General features: G+C 38.4%; 1 long non-coding RNA gene across 2 annotated transcripts; it reads left to right on the forward strand.

Annotated features, from left to right (window-relative positions):
- The first annotated feature begins 5,417 nt into the window (after nucleotides 1-5,417).
- LOC138833408 (uncharacterized) lies at nucleotides 5,418-18,513 on the forward strand. 2 transcript variants are annotated; one of them, XR_011373879.1, is made up of 5 exons: nucleotides 5,418-5,488; nucleotides 11,806-11,844; nucleotides 14,607-14,757; nucleotides 18,097-18,174; nucleotides 18,439-18,513. It is a non-coding gene; the product is annotated as an uncharacterized lncRNA (long non-coding RNA). The 2 variants fall into 2 exon arrangements; XR_011373880.1 differs by lacking the exons at nucleotides 18,097-18,174; nucleotides 18,439-18,513 and adding an exon at nucleotides 14,944-15,015.
- Nucleotides 18,514-20,599: the final 2,086 nt, after the last annotated feature.

Consider the following 20,599-nt stretch of genomic DNA (forward strand, 5'->3'; position numbering starts at 1 on the left):
ACAATAACAACTTGTACATAACAACTTGTTGCAATGGGCCCACCTGTATCCTTATTTAAACGACTTGTTTTTCCCCTTCCCCTGGGATTAGTTTCTTGAGTTCCCTGTATATACTGGATATTAACCCCTTGTTTGATATATTGCCACGCCACCTTCTGTGGAGTCTGCGTGAGAGATCATGTTGGACAAAGAGCTTCAAGGAAGCATGCCTGCAGGAAGGGGGTGTTGGTTCAAGGCTTCCCATACACTTGGCTGCACCTTTATAGCCTCTACTTTTATCCTTACTATATTCTTCTTGGCTGTACAGTCGTTGCCTTTATTCTCGTTTTGGCTATTTTTCTATTGATCCACGAACAGAGCGTGTTGTATTTTTCCAGTCCAATAGAGACGGCTTCTCTAAATATAAAGACTAAGCCCAAAGATTAAATGTGGGCAATGCCCCAATCAATCTATCATCTGATGTGATGCTGCCTCCAGAAACTCCTACAACTTCACAAGCGGTTTTGCAGCTCACGCATAGTAAATATAAAGAGACTTAAAATTTCCAGATATGTCCAAAAGACAAAATCAATGAATTAAACTAAGTTAGAAAGAGTTAACCCAGTAGTTCAGAGAGCTCTAAAAAAGAGGGACCTCTGATTATAAAAGAAAAAGAAAGATTCTCCCAACAGTTATGATTAAGTTTTGTCCAACTTATGTTATAGGGAATAGATGGTGATTTCACACAAAATATAAAGTTAGTAACGTATTTCCTGAACCAACCAAGAACTATTTCCTTATACAGGAGCTTATAAAGATAAAATTAATTGGATAAAAATAAAATTAAAAAGAGTATAATGTAAGTACAGCCCTGTCTTAGGTTTGTTAATTATTAAACATAAAAAGGCTGAATAGATGACGTATTCTATTAAACAATATGCTAGACTTGTTTAGTACCACTTAGCTTAAACAGTTGGTGGGATAATCATCAATTTGCATGTAATTCATCAATGTTTTGCCTTTAAAAAATTGATTACGTGCTTAAATAAACAAAGAATCTATGTCACAATCACACACTGTATAAAAATGTTAATTCACCTCAATAAAGATACACTCAGATGCAACTCTTTTGAGTCTGTGTCTGTTTGTCACTTCACCGACTCCTTTGCCCACTTACCCCGACATCCCTGTCCTGTCGGTCCCAGTGCTCCGGCCGAGCTGGTCCGTCGCAATACATTGCTGGTAAATATTTTTTCCCAATTAGTTGGTTGTCTTTTTAGATTGGTGGCGATAGCTTTAGCTGTGCAGAAGCTTTTTGTTTTAAGGTAGTCCCATTTGTCGAGTCACTTTCCCAATTTGTTGTGACTCTGGGACTCTGTTCAGGAAGTTTCTTCCTGTGCCTATAAGTTTAAGTGTCTCTCCTACTCTGTCCTGCAGTAGTTTCAGAGATTCAGGTTTAATGTTAAGATCTTTAATCCATTTTGAGTTGATGTTGGTGCATGGTGATAGGCTGGGGTCCACTTTTAGTCTTCTGCATGTGGCCGCCCACTTTTCCCAAAACCAGTGGTTGAAGAGGCTTTGTTTCTTCCATTGTATGTCTTTTAGCCTTCAATCTTAAGGACTAGTTTATCTTACTGCTGTGCCCTGATTCCTCTGAATTCACTCTTATTCCTCAGGTTTTCAGTGAAATCTGTTCACTTTGGTTGTTTAAGAACCAGATGTTTCAGCATAGCTTGAGCTATGGGGATTGTGTTGCTTACTACTTATGCTACTTCTTCTCCCAACTGTGTGATGTTACCTAGTGTTTGAACAGTATATTACTCAGATAAAGACAAATCAACACATCTGTAGATTCTTGGAAAATTTAATTATATAGCTGCATCCTCTGAAGTTTTTTGACTTTAAAGTGGTAGCTGCTTCAGCCTTCCCTGATGCCAGACTTTATCCCTGACTTACATTGCCTGTGAATGTTCTGTTGTCTGTAGGTTCTCCTCTGTGTGTTGGGGTTTTGGCACTTTTCTCTAGGCAGAAAGCTCAGCTGTGGGGTTGACTTTGTTTCTCTTTTCTCCCCTAGACCAAAGTGTTTTTTTGTCTTTTTGTGTAGTATCTAAAAATAGTTCTTTCTTCTATTTTGTCTGGTTTTCTAGTTGCTGTATAGGAAGGCAAGTGTAGAACTTGAAAGCAAAAGTTCTCTCCATAATAGAGTGTGTGCTATAATATAGTTAAATTACTTGGTGTACTAGTTGATCTAGTATAAGATTTTTAAAGGTAAACAGAACTAATTATTCTTGAAACATACTCATCTTTGTTATGTATGTTGATTCCCATACTAAGAATCAGCATAGTCCTTTAGGACAAAGTTGAGCTATAATTGTCATACAGTAAAACTTTTTTTTTGCAATATGACTTTGTGTTGAGAAATAATAGTTAGGTTTATACTGTAAAATCACAGTATATTGTGATGCACAGATACAGAATATTTTCTGTATTTGTATGGCTCACTGAGATATAAGAATATTTTCATTATCTGAGGGAGTTCCTTCATGCCAGTTTGTAGCCACACCTTTCTGTCTGTTCACAGCATTTGCCATCCATTGATCTGTTTCTGACTATAGTTTCCCCTTGTTTAGAAAAATGTTTACTATGTGCAGATCAATAATTTTTTTTCTTTTCCCAGTCTTGGGGCTTGAACTCAGGACTTGAGTGTTGTCTCTGACCCTTTCTGTACTTAAGGCTAGCAGCACTATTTCCTAAATTTTTTAGAGAAGTAATTTGGAAATAAGAATCTCATGGACTTTCCTGCCTGGGTGGCTTCGAATATGATCTTCAGCTCTCAGTCTTCAGAGTAGCTGAGAAGCTAATATTGCAGGCACGAGTCAGCGGACCACCATTGCCTGGCTATTTTAACCTTTCTTTCTTTCTTTTGGCAATATGAAGTACCACTTGAGCCACATCCTTAGTCCTTTCTTCTGCATGCCTCTATCTATCTATCTTTCTATCTATCTATCTATCTATCTATCTATCTATCTATCTATCTATCTATCTATCTATCTATCTATCTATCTATCTATCTATCTATCTATCTATCTATCTATCTATCTATCTATCTATCTATCTATCTATCTATCTATCTATCTATCTATCTTTGTATCTATCTATCTATCTATCTATCTATCTATCTATCTATCTATCTATCTATCTATCTATCTATCTATCTATCTATCTATCTATCTATCTATCTATCTATCTATCTATCTATCTATCTATCTATCTATCTATCTATCTAGAGGGAGTAGTTATTTATTTTGATCTATGTTCTCAGAGATGTCAGTTCAAAATGTCAGGGAGGGCATGGCAAAGCAGAATCAATCATATCATGGCAACTAGAAAGCAGAAATAGATAGTTTGTTTTTGGATCTGATCATCGGTTTTGCTTGTGCTGGCTTTGGACTACAATTCTGCCTCTACTTTGTAAGGAGCTGTGATGACAGGCATACACTGTGTCTTTGGATTCTCTTTTTATTCTTTTCACTGTGTAGCCTGAGCATCCATGAATGGATATGAATGTAGCTTAGGCTCACCTCAGACTCACAATACTCATACCTTAGTATCTGGAGTATTGGCATTATAGGCATGCACTACAATATTTGGTTATAATTTAGCTTTATGCTTTATATTTTTTTCTTAATTTTCATACTGAAAATTAAAACAGTGAATTTTCATAATGTGAACTTGTTCAGAATCTTTAAGAGATAGTATGCCCCTTCTAGGAAGATAACTATAGTCCTGACGTTTATCTTAGAATAATTTTGTTTGCTTTTATACTTTACATACTTAAAGTATATTTTGTATTTAGCTTTTCCACAACATTTTTGTATCATTTGACCATGTTGTATTTTGGATGTGGTATTCCATTTTGTCACTATGTCATATTTTATTTATCTCACAGTTGCTAAGCACTAAAATAGTTTCCATGTTATAGCTATCACAAATAATGCTGCTCTGAATATTTTTGTTTATGTCTTTTTTTTTGGCCAATACTGGGGCTTGAACTCAGGGCCCAGGCACTGTCCCTGAGCTTCTTTTGCTCAAGGCTATCACTCTACCACTTGAGTCACAGTGCTATTTCCTGTTGTACTGAGGAATTGTTCTCAGGGATTCATGCATGCTAGGCAAGCACTGTACCATTAAGCTGTCTCCTGATGAACCACTGTACATATGTAGCATAGTAGATACTGGCCAGCAGTTTTCCAAAGAGGAGAATCTACTATGGCCAGCAGTTTTCCAAAGAGGAGAATCTACTATGGTTCCACATGCAGTGTGTATTTATTTCCCTTGCTGTTCCACATTCTTCCCAGTACTTAGTATTGTAAGTCACTCTTAAAGAATTGAAACATAAATGGTTGGGCACTGGTGGTTCATGCTTGTAAACCTAGCTCTTCAGGAAGTTGAGATCTGGGGTTGTGGTTCAAAGACAGCCCAGGCAGGAAAATCTGCAAGACTCTTCTCTCTAATGAACCAGCAAACAAAGCAGGAAGTGGAGTTGTTGCACAAGTGGTAGAGTACTATCCTTGAGGAAAAAAGCTCATAGACATCACCTAGGCCCTGAGTTTTAAGTCCCTGGACTGCCACAAACCCCCACAATACATGCAAATGTATTTTCCCAGTATTGTAGTAATGACATTTATGTTGCTTTCTAGGGAAAGGACATTATTAGCGGGGGTTTAGATGCCTTAGAATTCATTGGGAAGAAGACAATGGATGTAATAGCAGAACGGAGTCCTCTATTTAAAATGACTAAGGGTGTGATGAACCGGAATTCTGCACTGTCTCATGTACTGTTACCTTTATTGGTTTGATTGCTGTTTTCTGTTGTTTGTGTTTTTTTTTTTTAATTTGAATTTTTCCCTTTGTTACCTAGGGACTCTGTTAGTGTGTTTTCTTGTAAAGAATTATCAATGCATTATAAAATTAAGGCATTTTTTATGGGCTGGATTTTTTTATGGGTTTGTCTAATGCTTAGACAAACAGCCAACTCTTTACTTTCTGCAGTCGCCTCTGTCAGTGCAGTACAAAATCCTGAGCACTATCAAGATTACTTACTAGGTTACTGTTGAAACCACTTTTGGAAATGCATGTGGCTCCTTAGGTGTTGCTACCTAGCATCAAATTTTGTTTAGCTTCTTTTTTTTCTGTGCAGCTCCTGATCCTTGATCCTTAGTGAATTTGATTTGCTGTTCAAGAATGAAGGGTAGTACTTTATACTGGAACTTAGCTTTGCTTCTCTCCACTCTTAAAAACTTTCCCTTGAGCTCTTATTATTTGCTGTATCTATGCTTCCATCTCTTTTTAGGTTTTACAGTAAGAGGCCAAGGAAAAAGAAGAGCTAAGGACCTCCAATGAGGTAGCCATGGAAACAGACAAGAAAACTCATTGTAAGCTACCCTTTGATGAACTTCAAGAACATCTAGAAGTTCTGGCGATGCTTTCCCAAGAAAGTGAAATAAAGGTAATTCCATTCCCAAATTCCCAGCTGAAAAGAGTCTTCAAAGAAAAAACGTTGCATGGTTTCTTTTCACTATGTATATTTGGACTATGAAATATGTCTCTGAAGGAGATGTGGGTCGCTGGAAATCTTAAAATAGAAGAAAAATACCCCCTACTGTTTAATTGTTAGAAATAGTGAATAAGTCAAATGTTATTTCTCTTAAAATTATAGAAAAAGGTCAGGGCTGGGAAGGTGGCTCAGTGGTAGAGTGCTTGCCTTGCATGCCTGAGGCCCTGGGTTCGATTCCTCAGCACCACATAAGCAAAAAGAAAAAGAACAGAGGTCTTAGTATCAGATATCCTTTTCTTTCACCTTAGTCTTTCATTTTCTGTTTTTTTTTCTCCAGTGTCATGGGTTTTTAGCTGTCAAAAAGCCTGTTATAGCTGCTAATTTGTATATAATTTCCTGTTAGTTCATCTACTCTGATAATCTAAGCCAATCTTTTCTTTTCTTTCTTCTTCTTCTTCTTCTTCTTCTTCTTCTTCTTCTTCTTCTTCTTCTTCTTCTTCTTCTTCTTCTTCTTCTTCTTCTTCTTCTTCTTCTTCTTCTTCTTCTTCTTCTTCTTTCTTCTTCTTCTTCTTCTTCTTCTTTCTTCTTCTCCTTCTCCTTCTCCTTCTCCTTCTCCTCCTCCTCCTCCTCCTCCTCCTCCTCCTCCTTCTCCTCCTCCTCCTCCTCCTCCTCCTCCTCCTCCTCCTCCTCCTCCTCCTTCTCCTTCTTCTCCTCCTCCTCCTCCTCCTCCTCCTCCTCCTCCTCCTCCTCCTTCTCCTCCTCCTCCTCCTCTCCTCCTCCTCCTCCTCCTCCTCCTCCTCCTCCTCCTCCTCCTCCCTCCTTCTCCTCCTTCCTCCTTCTCCTCCTCCTCCTCCTCCTCCTCCTCCTCCTCCTCCTCCTCCTCCTCCTCCTCCTCCTCCTCCTCCTCCTCCTCTCCTCCTCCTCCCCTCCTTCTTCTTCTTCTTCTTCTTCTCCTTCTTCTCCTTCTTCTCCTTCTTCTCCTTCTTCTCCTTCTTCTCCTTCTTCTACTTCTTCTACTTCTTCTTCTATTCTTCTACTTCTCCTTCTTCTTCTCCTTCTTCTTCTCCTTCTTCTTCTCCTTCTTCTTCTCCTTCTTCTTCTCCTTCTTCTTCTCCTTCTTCTCCTTCTTCTCCTTCTTCTCCTTCTTCTCCTTCTTCTCCTTCTTCTCCTTCTTCTCCTTCTTCTCCTTCTTCTTCTTCTTCTTCTTCTTCTTCTTCTTCTTCTTCTTCTTCTTCTTCTTCTTCTTCTTCTTCTTCTTCTTCTTCTTCTTCTTCTTCTTCTTCTTCTTCTTCTTCTTCTCCTTCTTCTCCTTCTTCTCCTTCTTCTCCTTCTTCTCCTTCTTCTCCTTCTTCTCCTTCTTCTCCTTCTTCTCCTTCTTCTCCTTCTTCTCCTTCTTCTCCTTCTTCTCCTTCTCCTTCTTCTCCTTCTTCTCCTTCTTCTCCTTCTTCTCCTTCTTCTCCTTCTTCTCCTTCTTCTCCTTCTTCTTCTTCTTCTTCTTCTTCTTCTTCTTCTTCTTCTTCTTCTTCTTCTTCTCCTTCTTCTCCTTCTTCTCCTTCTTCTCCTTCTTCTACTTCTTCTACTTCTTCTTCTACTTCTTCTTCTTCTTCTCCTTCTTCTTCTCCTTCTTCTTCTCCTTCTTCTCCTTCTTCTCCTTCTTCTCCTTCTTCTCCTTCTTCTTCTTCTTCTTCTTCTTCTTCTTCTTCTTCTTCTTCTTCTTCTTCTTCTTCTTCTTCTTCTTCTTCTTCTTCTTCTTCTTCTTCTTCTTCTTCTTCTTCTTCTTCTTCTTCTCCTTCTTCTCCTTCTTCTCCTTCTTCTCCTTCTTCTACTTCTTCTACTTCTTCTTCTACTTCTCCTTCTTCTTCTCCTTCTTCTTCTCCTTCTTCTTCTCCTTCTTCTCCTTCTTCTCCTTCTTCTCCTTCTTCTTCTTCTTTCTTCTTCTTCTTCTTCTTCTTCTTCTTCTTCTTCTTCTTCTTCTTCTTCTTCTTCTTCTTCTTCTTCTTCTTCTTCTTCTTCTTCTTCTTCTTCTTCTTCTTTCTTCTTCTTCTTCTTTCTATGTTGGTCTTGGGGCTTATACTCTGGGCCTGGGTGCTGTGCCTCAGCTCTTCAGCCCAAGGCAGGCACTTACCACTTGAACCACAGCAACACTTTCATTATTTTTTCTGGTGGTTTATTGGAGATAAGAGTTTCATGACTTTTCCTGCCTGGGCTTGGAAGTCATGCTTACACACTGATAACTTTCATTTATCTTTTGACCTATAATAATTTTGGAAATACAAATTTTATCTATTTTCCTATAATATCTACCCTTTAGTGTTACGGTTATTAAAAAAATTAGTTCTGGCTCTAATCCTAGCTCAGGAGGCTGAGATCTGAGGTTCATTGAAAGCCAGACCAGACAGGTTAATTTTGATAAATAACTCAGAAAGCTGGAAGTAGTCCTGTAGCTCCAAGTGTATATCGCTATCCTTGAGAACAAAGAGCCTCAGGGATAAAAAAAAAATTAGAACTGGGTACTGTAATCCTAGCTATTTAGGAGAATGAAATCTGATGATTATGGTGGGAAGCCAGCTCAGATAAGAGTGTCTGTGAGACTTTTATCTCCAATTAACCACCAAAAAGCTGGAAGTTGTGCTGTGGTTCAAATAATGGAGTGCTAGATTTGAGCACAAAAGCTAAGCACCCAGTGAAAGACTTAAAGAGAAACTTCTCTGAAGAAGTAAGAAGGATGGCCAAGAGACACATGAAGAAATGTTCAACATCCCTAGCCATAAAAGAAATGCAAATCAAAACAACATTGAGATATCACCTCACTCCAGTTAGAACGGCAAAAAGCAAGAACTCTAACAACAACAGATGCTGGAGGGGATGTGGACAGAAAGGAACCTTACTTCATTGTTGGTGGGAATGTAAACTTGATCAACCACTTTGGAAAGCAGTATGGAGGTTCCTCAAAAGACTTCACATAGAACTCCCCGATGACCCAGCAATCCCACTTTTGGGCATTTACCCAAATGTTTACAAACAAGACCACACTAAAGCTACCAGCACAACTATGTTTATTGCAGCATTATTTACCATAGCTAAGATATGGAACCAACCCAGATGCCCCTCAGTAGATGAATGGATCAAAAAAATGTGGTATATATCACAATGGAATTCTATGCCTCCATCAGAAAGAATGACATTTCCCCATTTGTTAGGAAATGGAAAGGTTTGGAAAAAATTATATTAAGTGAAGTAAGCCAGGCCCAAAGAAGCATAGGTCCCATGGTTTCCCTTATTTGCAATATCTAGTATAGGTATGAGTCAAGCGGAAAAGGTCAGATAATGTGATGCTAGGAAAATGAACCCTTAAATATGTATTTTAATGTTTTCGTTTCTTTCATGCATGTATTTCTAATGCATTTATAAGATTATTTCTTTGTTGCTTTGTATGTCCCTCCCTCACAGTGTAACCCCCGTTTTCACTATATTTGATGTCAGTATAACATGTGGAGTAGATGGGGACAAACAAGTCGTTTAAGGATTCAGGTGGACCTGTTGCAACAATGAGAAGTACAAAATGTCATGTCAAAACAAGCTTTACAATGCCGGTGTGGGGGGGGGGAGGGGGGTATAATTGGGTGGGGGGAGGGGGGTAAAATTGGGTGGGGGGAGGGGGGAGGCGGGGAAGGGAAGTGAAGGGTAAACAAAGGAGGAGGCTGCAATGCTTGGTAAGAAATGTATCCATTATCCTGCCCATGCAATTGTAGCCCCTTTGTACAGTATGTTCTCAAATAAAATAAAATACAATTTAAAAAAAAATGTGGTATATATAAACAATGGAATTCTAGGCCTCCATCAGAAAGAATGACATTGCCCCATTTGTTTGGAAATGGAAAAACTTGGAAAACATTATATTAAGTGAAGTAAGCCAGGCCCAAACAAACATAGGTCCCAAGGTTTCCCTTATTTGTAATATCTAGTATATGTATGAGTCAAGCGGAAAAGGTCAGATAATGTGATGTCAGGAAAATGAACCCTTAGATGTGTATTTTAATGTTTTTTTCTTTCATGCATGTGTTTCTAATGCATTTATAAGATTATCCCTTTGTTGGTTTGTATGTACCTCCCCCACAATATAACCCCTACTTTCACTATATTTGATGTCAGTATAACTTGTGTAGGAGATGGGGGAAAACCAGTTGTTTAAGGATACAGGTGGACCTGTTGCAACAATGAGAAGTACAAGTTGTCATGTTCAAAACGAGTTTTACAACATTGGTGCAGGGAGGTGGGGGAAGGGGGGGGGAAGGAGAAGGATTGGGATTGGGGGGAGCGGTGAGGCTGGGAAGGGATGTGAAGGGTAAACAAAGGAGGAGGCTGCAATTCTTGGTAAGAAATGTATGCATTATCCTGCCCATGTAACTGTAACTCCTCTGTACAGTATGTTCACAAATAAAATAAAATAAAATTAAAAAAAAAAAGCTAAGCGCCCAGGCCTTGAGTTCAAGCCCTAGGACCAACACAAACACACACACACACACATACACACACACACACACACACACACACACACACACACACACACACACACAGAGCTGTGCTGGCATGAGCTCTTCAGTCTTTCCTCCTTATGAGATTTTTTCATTAATATTTACACAATATTTTATTATTTTCATTCAGGTGAAATCTTTCCTTAATTCTCTGAGTGGAGAAGAATTAGAGGCTCTAATATTTGAATTAGAACAACTCAGAAGCATTTTCCCTAGCAGAATTTTGTGAGGAAGAAAAAGAAGAGAAAAAAGGTAATATGAAAATTCATAATCAGAGTGGGAAGATGCAATGTATTTATTATTACTAGAGTCTTTATTATTACTGCGGTATTTATTATTATTATTAATATTATTATTATTACTAGATTATTTATTATTACTAGAGTAATTTGTGTGTTTGTGTGTGTGCATGCACAATGCCTGTGCTGGTCCTGGGGCTTGAACTCAAGGTCTGCTTGCTGTCCCTGACCTTCTTTGCTTGAAGTTAGACCTTTAAGGACTTGAGCCACACCTCTACTTCCAGTTTTTTTTGTGATTAGAGATAGGAGTCTCATGGAGTTTTCTTCCTAGGCTGGCTTCCAACTATGATCCCCAGATCTCAGCTGCCTGAGTAGCAGTCTGACAAGGATAGCCACTGGTACCCTGCATCTCTCTCTTTTTTGCAGTGAGAATTTTCATGTAGAATTCTTTTTGCAACTTTCCCCCATCTAGGTGTTCAGACACATCAGCCTCTTGCTTATGTCTTCTTTTTTTTTTCCCCTGTCAGACTCCTCTTAGCATCCCTCATACTGATATTGTTCATACCAGTGAGTACAGTTAAAGATTGCTCTTTTCAGAGTTTGTCCTCAGTTTGGCTGATGTTTCTTTATATCTCTAGATACTTCATTTGTGCCTCATGACTTGTGGGATCCTTAATCCCATCTTGAATTGAGGCAGAAAAGGTGGTAGTACCTAAAACATGAGTGACACTCTTCCCCCTCCCTGCCTCCACAATTTAAAGCCTGTATCTCTTAGAAAATATGAATGTTGAAACTGCTCATTTTTTATAGTAATAAGGTAATGTGGCAGTTAGTATAAAATGTAATTTCTGGACAAATGAATCTTAAGGGTTGTTTTATTTTAACATTTAATTAGATATATTTCTAAGACATATTCTCTGCTAATTGGCTATTTTAAGAAAGTGGAATCCAATGAATTCAGTTTTAAGCTGGTCCTAGAATTTGAACTCAGGGCTTGGATGTTGCCCTAAGCTTTTTTTCTCATGGGTAGTGCTCTACCACTTGAACCACTGCACCACTTCTGGCTTCTTCTGAGTAGTTCATTGGAGATAAGAGTCTCACAGACTTTTCTGCCTGAGCTGGCTTTGAACCATGATCCTTAGATCTTAATTTCCTGAGTAGCTTGGATTACAAGCATGAGCCACCAGTGCCTAGCCCTTTTGTAGTGTTTAAATGAACTATTTACTTTGCCATGGAATGACATTTTCACTCTGAAGTATACAAGTGGTCATAGAGACTAGAATTTTATTTGGTGAACATTTCTTAAAAGTGAATGAAATGAGCCTTTACGACAAGAAAAGCAACGATGTATGAGTCATGATACACATTCAAACTAAGTTTCAATTTTATAGAATGTATTTATTGCTCTGTTGAGCTTTGTAGCTTCCCAGTGCTGTTTACAGACTATGCTGATGAAATCTGTGTTGATAATAACAGCTATATTCATTGATTTCAGGACAGTTGGTCAGCATTTGGAAGATTTGTGTGACTCAGTGTGAGTATTTTCCCATTATTTAATGTGTGATGTTAGCAAATCATGTACAGGCAAAAGAAAAGAAAAGACTAACTGATTTTAATTTAATACATCCAAGCAGAAAATCTTATGGTATAGCTTCAGGCTCATTGCTATGTATCTCATTACAACTAAATTTTAAGAGATGACCACTAGTTGAGTTTTAGTGTAATATTAAGGAGTATGCCAGCATTAGCTTTATTGATAATCTGAGAAGGCAACTAAAATACTTCTTCCTTTCCTAACTAAGTGACTTTGTAAGGTAGATTTTCTGCATATACTTGAAACAACATAACCCAACAGACAGTATAAAAGCAGATGAGAGAATACAGGTGTCTTTCATTAGGCTAAAGGATGAAGTGATTTATTAAAGATGTAAAACAATGGGTCTATTCTGCTGAAATTTTACCTTTTTTGGAAAATACAGTTTTTTTCAATAAGCGTATATTAATAAGTAGTGTTTCTTTTCTTTCTTTTTCTTTCTTTTTGGTGAGTTGTGGGGAGTGAACTCTGGGCTTGGGTGCTGACCCTCAGCTCTTTAGCTCAGTGCTAGTGTCCTACCACTTGAGCCACAGCGCCACTTACAACTTTTTCTGCTTATGTGGTGCTCAGTAATTGAACTCAAGGCCTCATGCATACAAGACAAACACTCTACCACTGAGCCACCTTCCCATCCCCAGTGTTTTTGTTCTTAAGTTTACAAAACTACCATAAGCACTTGAGTTCTAAATTTTCTTTTGTTTGGCTTGTGAAACTAGGACTCAATACCTGATGCTTTGCTCATTAGCTGAGTTCTACTTTTTAATATATCTGTCTGTTTCTCTCGTGTGTGTGCATGCACATGCGAATGCATGTGTATACCCTATTTTTTATTTAATTTATTTATTTTTGTGCCAGTCCTGGGGCTTGAATTCAGCACTTAGGCATTGATTCTGAGCTGCACTCTACCACTTGAGTTATAGTTGTACTTCTGGGTTTGTTTTGTTTTGATTTGTTTTGTTTTCTGAGTAGTTTATTGGAGATAAGAATCTCATTGACTTTCCTGCTCCAGCTACCTTTTAATAGCAATCTATAGATCTCAGTCTCCTGAGTGTGTAGCTAGGATTACTGGTGAGAGCCACCAGTTCCTGGCTCTACTTACATTTTTTTTTGTCAGTTCTGGGGCCTAAACTCTGGGTCTGGGCACTGTCCCTCAGCTCTTCAGCTCAAGGCTAGCGCTCTATCACTTGAGCCACAGTGCCACCTCTGGCTTTTTCTACTTATGTGGTGCCGAGGAATCGAACCCAGGACCTCATGCATGCAAGGCAAGCACTCTACCACTGAGCCACCTTACCTGTTTAATTAGCTCTTTGGGAGCTCTCAAAATTTAAGAGTATTAGGAGGTCCTGAGACTAGCAAGTTTGAGAGCTGCCAAATTAAAATTTTCCACATGTCAGTGCTTTTAAAGATGGCTCTCTGTTTTACTTCTTTGAACTGTCAGTGTGCTTGCCACTAATATCTCTAAACCTCATTTGATTTTTTTCTATTTCTCATCAACTGTAAAATAACTAGTCTTCAAGTTTTCTACAAAGCGAATATTTCTCAGTGAGAAACTTTTCTTACTCCTTTAGTATGGATTTTATGCAGACTGGGACATTTTCTTTTTTGTTTGTTGTCAGACTAGACAATTGTATAACATCTTACTAATAAATGATTCCTTAGTCTATGTAAAAGCTTGATTCCTTTTTATAAAATGTTTTCTGACCAGGTACTGGTGGCTCACACCTGTAAACCTAGATACTCAGGAAACTGAGACGCCGGATCTGGGTTTAAAGCCAGCTCACCAGCAAAGTCTGTGAGACTCTGATCCCCAGGTAACTATCAAAAGCCCAAAGTGGAGCTGTAGCTCAAGTGATAGAGTGTTAGATTTGAGCTGAAGAAGCTCAGGGACAGCACCCACGCCCTGAGTTCATGCCCTAGGACTTGCACAAAAAAAGGAAAAAAGATTTTTTGAACATAGTATTGAGATGGCAGTTAACTATGATGGGCTTTGGAGTTATCCACTGAGTCAAAATGAAGATCTGTCTTTTACTAAAGCCATGTGACCTGCGATCCTGAACTCTTTTCTCATCTGTAAGGTAACCCAATCTAATTCCTTACAGGTTGTTAAAATAAGTACTAAATTAAATACTTTATTCAGAGGCTGGGAAGGTGTCTCAGTGGTAGAGTGCTTGCCTTGCATGCATGAGGCCTTGGGTTCGATTCCTCAGTACCACATAAGCAGAAAAAGCCAGAAGTGGCACTGTGGCTCAAGTGGTAGAGCACTAGCCTTGAGCTGAAGAGCTGAAGAGCTGAGAGACAGTGCCCAGGCCCAGAGTTCAGACCCCAAGACTGGCAAAAACAAAACAAAACAAAACAAAAATGAAATAATGTATTCAATAAGTGGCATAATAGTCATAAGCAAGCGATGGTAATTATTTTAATGATTCCAAAGATATAAAAGATTAAAAAATCTGCTTTTTAGAAGTCTTAACTTAGGAAACACATAAAGCCATTGTGATGTGTTTAGATAGTTGCATTCTTTCTAATTACTCCTCAATATGACAGTTGTGTTATTTATAAAATTTTTTCTGCAATTAACTGCATTTGTTCATGTAATCAGCATCTGTTTGGTGTAGGAATGGGAATCTTGAACTTTAAATACCATTCAGAGGACTCTGAGGGATTTTCTAAACAGTTGGATTTTTGTCTAATATGTTCACCAGAAATGACTCTGAAAAGAGACTCCTGCCCAACTCCTCTCACTCTTTGCCAGCCCTCCTCAGTGATATTTGTTGAGAATTCAGCAGTGATGTTGGCATTTAATGATATCTCAATGAAGTACTGAAAAAATGGAAGTAGCTGACGGGGATAAAGGTAGGAACCTGCTGTTGTGGTAGTGTTGGTCATCTTTTTCTATCAGCATTCTTGGTCCTTGCCATCCCTTTGCCTAAGAATATGTCTTCCGATTTTGGGAGAGTCCTGCCTTTCTCCAAAGTCCCTCCAAAGCCCACACTTTATTCCTTTATTTATTTATTTTGTTATTGTTGTTTTTGGTGCCAGGACCACAGCTTGAACTCAGCTGATGTCTTACTAATCTGAACCACGACACCAGTCTGTCTTTTTCTTGCTAAGTCGAGATAGATCTAAACAGAATTTTCTGCCTGGCTGGCTTTAAACGTCCATCCTCCAGGTCTCAGCCTCCTGAGTAGCTGATTATTGTCGTGAGCCACCAGCACCATCCTACATACTTTTGATGCAACTTCTCCTCATCTCAATGCCAGTCACCAAGCCTCTGGCAAGTACTCTACCATGGAGTTATACCCCTACCTAATATTGGGCCACACTCCTGCCCAATATATACTTAATTCTGTGGAAAGTATTTGGTAGTGATCTTCCACCATTGTTTTCCTTTGTTATGATGGTACTGGGGTTTGAGCTCAGCTCACTCAAACTTAGTAAGCAGACACTCTACCACAGAGCCATGCCTTGGGCCCTGCTTTCCCTTGACTGTTTTCAGGGAGAGTATGGTTTCCTGCCTGGATACATGCCTGAACTACAATTACCGATTTCAGTCTTCCTTTCATTGTTAGAATCACAGACACTTGCCACTGTGTCCAGCCTCTCTGTTGAGATGGAATCTCCTAAAATTTTCTGCCCAGGCTGGGCTGGAACTGAAATCCTCTTAATTTTGGACTCTCACATTAGTGTTGGAGGATGAGCACATACTAATGTAACAGGCTATGGCTGAGAAGGGATCTCACAAACTGTGCTGCCAAGGCTGACCTCAAATTATAATCCTCCATTCTCAACTTCCCAAATAGCTAGGTTTACAGGCATGAGCCACAGCAGTGACCTGCCTCATTTTGTTCACAACACTTACCAAAAAATAAGTTTATTAACACTCAAACATAATACATTGTATATCTGAACATTGTAAATTAAATGTATATATTGGAATATTATTTACATTTTAAGTATACACTAAATAATTTTTTAGAACAGAATGAGATAAATATAAGTGAAAAAAATTCTGCATGCTATTGGATCATTTTGTCAATATTTTGTGATATAGGTATGTCATTATGTTTTCAGATTAATTTCTTGCACCCAGTAGGATTTAGTTGGATGACCCTACGAGTCAGGTTTTAGATTTTTATTCATATTAGGATATAGTTAAATGTTGCTTAAATGAGTTACATTGGTAAGGATGGTATTAATGAGATCACCTTCACAATCCATCTTATACTTGGGATTGCTAAGTCATTTTAATTCTTTCTCTTAAATGCCAAGTGAGAGGCACAAATGAGCTATGATACATTCTTCCCGCCAATCGCGGGAAATTTTGGGGACAATGGTCAGATAAAGCAGTAACAATTTGCCCTTGAAGCTATACACTGCTGATTAAGAAATATATAGATTCTAAAGGCTAAAACCTTAGGCTGGTCTCAAAGTGAGTTAATGGATAGGATTTAGGTGTGTAAAGAGAGAAGGAATATTTCCTGACAGTATGTTTGGCTGTCTTGATTACAGTTTGCTCTTGACTTACCCATATGTTTACATGTTTCTTCAGTGAGGTGTTCTGTTTTCCCATCATCAAGATAACATTTTCCTTAGCACCCTTCCAACATTAATCCTTTCTCCCGCTGATTTAAACATCACCTTGCTCACTTGAATCATGGATTATTCCCTCAATTTTACTTCCTTTTTTGTTCCTAGATTAGTGCTGATCAGTTCTCTACTCAGCCACTAAAATGATCTTCCTTTGATTTAAATTTGATCTTACTTGTCTCTGTTCTAAACATCATTCAGTGGTTCCTCATCTCTTTGTTAGAAACTTTGAAATCTTACCAGGGTGTAAAGGCCCAGTCTTTGCTGGATCCTACTTTGTTGCTTTTTTCCTTTGTTTACATTAAATGCTGTGATCATACTAAACTTCCTGCTATGCTTTCACCACCTAATCTTGGCACTCATTTTCTCTGCCTGAAACTCTTCCCATAACTTGAATTCCATTTTTTAAATTCTTTTTCTTTTCTTTTTTTCTCGTTCTGGGGCTTGAACTCAGGGCCTGGGTTCTGTCCCTGAGCCTCTTTGTGCTGAAGGCTAGTGCTCTACCATTTGTGCCACAGGGTCACTTCTGTCTCTTTCTGTTTGTGTGGTACTGAGGAATCAAACTCAGGGCTTCATGCATGCTAGGCAAACACTCTACTACTAAGCCACATTCCCAGCCCTGAATTCCATTTACTTTATACAATATCTGCTTCATACTCTCCATTCATTCTTCTGTAATGTGACGCAAAGAGCATTGAGAGTGGAGGCCAAGGTTTAACTCCTAACCTTTGCTAAGAAATCTTGTGGAAATTCTTGACCTCTTCCAGCCTTCATTATCTTTATTGCCAAAGTGTGATAATGCCCACCTCTCTTATAAGCCCATTAAGAACATCTATCGACATACTATGCACAAAAAAATTCTATAAGCATGTCACCCAAAGATGTTTGGGGTGGCAACGTGGGTGATGACAACAAGAATGATTCACCCAAGGAAACATTTAGCTTCACTGCTCAGGTGACCTTCCTGAAGCATCCAGGCCAAATCAGTGCTAAATATGCCTCTGTCCTGGATTGTCATTCAGCGTAAATTGCTTGCAAGTTTACTGACTGGAAAGAGAAACTTGAAAAGAGATCGTGTAAGAAGTTGGAAGCTAGTCCTAAATTCCTGAAGTCTAGTGATGCTGTCATGGTTCATATGGTTCCAGCAAGCCTTGTGTATGTGGAGAGCTTCTCTGACTATCCTCCTTTGGGTCATCTTGCTGTTTGTGATAGGAGACAGTTGCTGTGTGTGGCATCAAAGATGTGGACAAGAAGTCTGCAGGAGCTGGCAAGGCCACAAAGTCTGCCCAGAAATCTCAGAAGGCCGAGTGATTATTATTATCCCTAACGCCTGTAGCTTCAGCTTAACCAGTGGTGGAAGAAAAGTCTCAGAAATGTTTGTCTTAATTGGACATTTAAGTTTAATAGTGAAAGAATGGATAATGATAACAATGCATCATAAAAACTTGAGAAGGAAAGGAAAAAATTCTATAAGCACTCATATTCCATGCTCATTAAATTGTTATGCATACTTCTGCTGCCTTCACTCCTCTTCCTTCTCACCTTTCTTGTGATCCTCAGCAGTTTTTCTGGAATGTTTTTCATGTAAAACTTTGTTTTTTTCAGGGGATGAAGATTTTTCTGAAGAGATAACAGAGATGTTTTTCCCAACACATCTCCTGCAAACCAGACAAACTGGCCAGGGTAAGTTATTACTTCTTGGTGATTGTGATTCATTTATTTGTGACACTTCAGTGAATAAAAACTGAGATAGTAACCATTTACAATATGGAAGTAAGAGCAAAAGCCTTGCTCTTTGTTGGTGACTTGTGAACTATGTGCATATCCAAGGTCAGAGTGGGCAGGGAGGTTCTATATCCAAAGAAATATTTAATACAACATATATTCCATTGCCTGCTCATGCACAGGACTTGGGATGCTTTTTCCTTTTATGCCTGTCTTTCCCAGGCTCAGGAGACATTCTGTAAACCAGTAAGCCCCAGGCACACAATGCTCTCTGGACAGAGGGAACTGATATAATCAGGATGTCCTGTTTGCTCCTAAGTCCTAGGGTAAGGACCTTAATACTTGATCTTTTTGTTTGTTGTTGTTATTAGAAAATAAATTTTGTTATGGAATGTCTTGGGTAGAAGAAAGACATTCCTCAAGCAACAAAGTAGCAGAATTGCAAGTTCCAGGCTGGCCTGTGCTAGCAGGGTTTTACCTAAAAAAAAAAAAAAACAATAAATATATGAATGTAAGAAAGAAAGAGTACAGTTTCCTGTGAGTATATAATGTCAGAGAGTTTCCTGGAAACAGTAGCCTCTAAAATGGGATGATTGTTTTTCTTTATAGGGGAATAGTAATAAATTTATTATTATAACCACAATTCAGTGACTTTCATTACATTTCCAGTATTGTAGAACCATCACCTTTATCTTGTCCCAAACATATCCATCATCCTCAACAAAAATTTTGGGCCATTAAGCCATTCATGCCTCTTGCCTTCCCTCAACCCACAGTAGTCCTGAGTTATTTTCTGTCTGTGAACTTACTCTTGGTACTTTATTGTTATAGTCTGAATGTTTGGATTTCCATAATTTTTCATATGGTAACACTTGATCTTTTATTCTTATCCCCTAATATTTGCATTCTCCATGAAACCCTCATAGAACACTCGTCGGAAACTCATCTTCTGCAGTTCAAGTGCATCTCTTCACTATTCAATCTAGTATTGTTTAAAAATGGTCAAATTGAAGAAAAGTCATAAAAAGAATATAAACAGTATTTGTGTGCTTTTTATGAAAATTCACTATAGTTAACATTTTCCTTCATTCGCTTAATCACTTATTTGTGTGTATGTTCTCTTTGTGGACATACATTTGAGATTAACTTGTATATATCATAGTCCTCTATTCCTACATATTTTAATCTTGCTCTCCTCAGGATAAAAATGTCCCGTTATTACATAGCCACAGTAATTACCGGCTTCAGTAAATTAATCACAATGCCATACTTTTGCTTAATCTTTGTCTATATTTCAGTCTTGCCAATTGGCTCAATTCTGTCCCTGTCATTTTTTTTCTCCAGTACTAATACCAGTACATAATCATGAATTATATATAGTTGTGTATACTTGATCTCCTTTAGTCTATAATAATTTCTCGGCTTTTCCTTATCTTTGTAACATTACTTTTTTTTTTTTTTTTTTGTCGGCCGTGGGGCTTGAACTCTGGGCCTGGGCGCTGTCCCTTAGCCCTTCAGCTCAAGGCGAGCGCTCTACCACTTGAGCTACAGCGCCACTTCCAACATTACTATTTTTGAACAACACAAGCACCTGCTTCCCTTTAGTAGCTAGGATGACAGGTATGAGTGACAGCTGACTGGCAAATGTAGAGTTCTTGAGGGTTAAATGTGTTATTTGTTTTTGTTTTTTACAAAGTATGAGGCTCATTGTAAAAAATGCTCAGTGTTGATGACCCCATATAAACCAACTTATTATCCCAAATATACATGTAGATGTTCAATAAGCAGATATGTCTCTATATTTTTATTCTAGTTAATTTGCTAGGTGCTAGGGAAGTAATGATGAGAAGGACATAGAAAAATCACAAGAATAAAAGAAATCATGTTAATAAATATTTTTGAGGTCAATAATTCTCAATGTGGTCCCTATGTGGCAATTCTCGGAAGGCAGTTTTCAAATAATTGAAATTTTTGGCATTGAGATACAGGATATAGCAGGGGCATTGGCCTGGTTGTCTGCACACTAAGGATGTAGGGAAAAGTGCACTGGAGCATGTGGTTCTGGGAATAATTTTTTAATATTTTTGTTTACATTTTTTACCTTTTTTCTCCAGGTTAGCAGGCTTCATACCTTGAACCACAGCTTAATTACTCACTTTCTTTTTTTCTTTGTTCCTTTTTGCCAGCCTTTGGGCTTAAACTCTTCTGCCTGGGCTCTGTCCCTGAGCTACTTTTGCTCACCACTTCAGCCACAGCACCACTTCCAGCTTTTTCTGAGTAGTTTATTATGTTTCTTGGACTTTCCTTCCTTGCATCAAACTGTGATCCGCAGAACTCAGTCTCCTGAGTATGAGTAGCTAGGATTACTGGTGTGACCCTTTGG

Source organism: Dipodomys merriami, unplaced genomic scaffold, assembly GCF_024711535.1.
Source record: "Dipodomys merriami isolate MVZ:Mamm:240054 unplaced genomic scaffold, mDipMer1.0.p SCAF_2066, whole genome shotgun sequence".
NCBI lineage: Eukaryota > Metazoa > Chordata > Mammalia > Rodentia > Heteromyidae > Dipodomys > Dipodomys merriami.